The sequence below is a fragment of the Lactuca saligna genome, chromosome 1, assembly GCF_052625555.1.
Source record: "Lactuca saligna cultivar CGN05327 chromosome 1, ASM5262555v1, whole genome shotgun sequence".
NCBI lineage: Eukaryota > Viridiplantae > Streptophyta > Magnoliopsida > Asterales > Asteraceae > Lactuca > Lactuca saligna.
In genome coordinates, this window is record NC_136417.1 from 108542919 (window position 1) to 108546233 (window position 3315).

Below are 3315 nucleotides of genomic sequence, written 5' to 3' on the forward strand. Positions count from 1 at the left end.
CCAAAATTGATAAAAACTTCAAAATAAGGACAAAATTTCTAAGAGGAGCTTCGGGACTAAAATTGCAAATATTAGCTATACTTAGGGACCAATAAAGTAATTTATTCTATTATTCAAGTTGAATAAGATGCACCAAAAAATCCAAAAGGTCAAGCTACACACCTTTTTTTGGAGAAAAAAAATGTAATTATGATTAGCAAAAAAAACAAAAATTACCTTATTCTCCTTTAAACCAGATATATGGTTAACCATTTGTTTAATCCATGTAGGAGAAAATGAGTTTCCCGAGTCAAAAAGATGACATTACCCTTCTTCACACCCACATTTGAGGAAACTTGAAAGCAAACCTATACAATTGTCTGAAATCATAATAAAAATTTCATGATAAATAGAATGAAATACATACACACACATACACACACAAACACACACACACACATATATATATATATATATATATATATATATTTGTAATGACATGGATTTAATTCTAACTTGTGTTTTTCCAGATGATGATGGACCTACTAGCTCTGTTCCATGTCCCTCACGCAATCCATTTGGAGTAACACATCAAAGCTGGTTCATTTACATTAAGTCAACAACTTTTCTTGATGGTACTTCCGTAATTAAATAAAAAAAACATTATTATTAAAATGAAAAAAGCCATATATTGGAACTTGGAACAAATTTTAGCTAAAAATCTAACCTGTTTTAATCTATCTGAACTAGAGAGTGTTTCTGCAAAAGCCATCAACATGGACACATCATGAACTAAGAAATCTTCAACTATGGAAATGAAAAACACTGAGTAGGTTCATCCTCCTGACAATTCTGATAATTATACATGTATATTAGACAGGTAAGAAGAATCTTTCAGGAACAGGATATTGTTAATTTGTTATGTTATGGAAGGATGATGAAAAGGTTGCAAAATTAAATAAGAATGAACAAAATATGTATATCTTTAACTTTTCAGGGAAAGCAGCACAGTAGACACGGAATCACTTTTTGTCATTTCAGGGAAATTGGTATGGTCCATTCGAATTGATCTTCACATAATCGAAAATGGAGGGTAAGTTATAGAACTATCTACCAATCCATGCATTTTATCCATTTTCTCAAGTTTTATTTGGTTAAATCTAAGAAATATCAACATACTTTGATTTATTCATATATCAGAGGCAGTTTGACCTGTTTGACAAGTCAATCTTCAGTTCCTATCCCTATCAACCCTACAAATAGTAACATTATTTCTACCAATAATGCCCTTGGTATTGGTCAAGCTTTAGAAATGGCTAAGATTCAGCTTCTTTAAATTCTCACCTTGAACTCAAGAAGCTTCTCATAGATAATAGCATTTTGGACGTGTATGTCATCATATTACATCCTCCAAATACTACCTTAACATATGTCTCTTTAAATCTCATATATTAGTTTTTTTGCAGCTCTCAATCTAATCTTGAAGCTAATTTGTTTAAGGTATATATATCTATCCCTGTCATCTACATTTTAGCCATGTCTGAGTTTTTACAGTATGCCACTTTCAAATCAAAGGCATAACCATAATTATGACTTTGGTTGCAGCTCGTGGAAAGGCGGGGCTATGGGCAAGAATATATAAATCGTTACAAGATGATGACAAGGTATTTCCCAACTCCCCTTTTGTCCCCTTTTATGAATTCTTAATTTCGTAATTAAGTCTTTATTTTCTATTTACAAGATGATGACAAGTTATTCTTGTATGTGGCACCACATGTGCTGGAAAGTTAACAATTGCTACCCAACTTGGTCAAAGGCTAAACTTGCCATATGTTTTACAAGTGAATCTTGATGTCCCTTTTTTTCTGTATTTCAAATACCGCTTTGAATTTTCTGAGTGCACCTAAAATTATGTTCAGCTTTGGCTGGTATTTTTTATGGCAATTCATTCGTTCTCATGTAGATACACGTATTCTTATCTTAATACAAACTACCATATAAATTGGGTTTTGCAAGACTTACTATAGGTTTGAAAAACTGGATTCATGTAACTTTTGCTACAAACCCGTCTTCTCTTGAAGAAGCTCTTGATAGAGTGAAGTCTTTTTTGCCAAAAGCATTCTCATCAGGAAAAGGTTCATATTCTCTTAAAATGGAAATTGTCAGGATAATTTAGTCATGGGTTTCTTTTAATGTTGTACATGTTTTGTTTTCTATAATAAATAGTATGCAATATTAGCAATGTGTTACATTTACTTACTATTGGAATGATTATTTGTATTTGACATATTAAAGCAATGAGTTATCTTTATTGTTTATGGTATTTTATTTTGTATTATGAGACTTTTAATGTGTGTTATTTAATTTGAAAATTAGTAAATCTATCAAAAATATATAATTTTAAAAACATTTAAAAATATGACACGCAAAAATGCATGTCATATTCCTTTATGAAAGGGGCTTTTTTTACGCATTGCGTGTCATAAACATGCGTGTCATAAGGTTATGACACACAAATGTGTGTCATCTTCCTTTATGACAGGGCCTTCCTTGATACACATTGTGTGTCATAACTGTGCATCGTCAATGCGTGTCATAAATGCACATCGTAAATGCACGTCGTAAATAGACGACGCGCAAAAGCGCGTCGTCTATTGTTATGACAAGGCCTTCCTTGACACGCATTTGCGCGTCGTCTGAACGTTTTACGACACACATTGCACGTCGTAAAAGGCTGTTATTCTAGTAGTGGTTATATACCTGGTAATATGCAACTTCATCCCATGTTGACACAATCAGTCACTCCTTTTCCTTTTTCTTTCAAATTAAGTCCAAATTTAACGAAATAGCCCTTCCTCTAGAGAATATTTTTATCTTAAGTCCATATATTACCATTCAGCCCCTTATCCTCCAAAATCCTTAAATTTTAAGTCCATTATTTACCAAACACTCCATGACTTCTGAAAATCTTTACAAAACCAATCCAAACTTACACTTTTAATCCCCAAATTTCAAAATTATGACGTTTAACTCCCTGAAGCCAACACCTTGCTAAATTATTATTGATTTTGGCTGCAATAATATAAAATAAAATGTAATGTACATCGCGGGGTTTTAGAATTTATTATTTATTTACTTATTTTATTTAAATTCAAATGAAATGTAACAACTCTCCCCCACTTCAATTAGATTTCGTCCTCGAAATCATTCCTTACCACTCCTGACATGACAAACAACTTGAGGAACATGGCGGCAACCACAAGCATACCATTTTCAAGGCAACCAAAACCATCCATCACAGGGTTCTAAAACCCATAGATGAATGAATTTCTTGCA

General features: G+C 32.4%; 1 long non-coding RNA gene across 1 annotated transcript; it reads left to right on the forward strand.

Moving 5' to 3' along the window:
* The first annotated feature begins 516 nt into the window (after positions 1 to 516).
* Positions 517 to 1835, forward strand: LOC145000544 (uncharacterized). Its single transcript, XR_013661299.1, has 5 exons — positions 517 to 614; positions 730 to 859; positions 977 to 1072; positions 1446 to 1479; positions 1585 to 1835. It is a non-coding gene; the product is annotated as an uncharacterized LOC145000544 (long non-coding RNA).
* The last annotated feature ends 1480 nt before the right edge of the window (positions 1836 to 3315 follow it).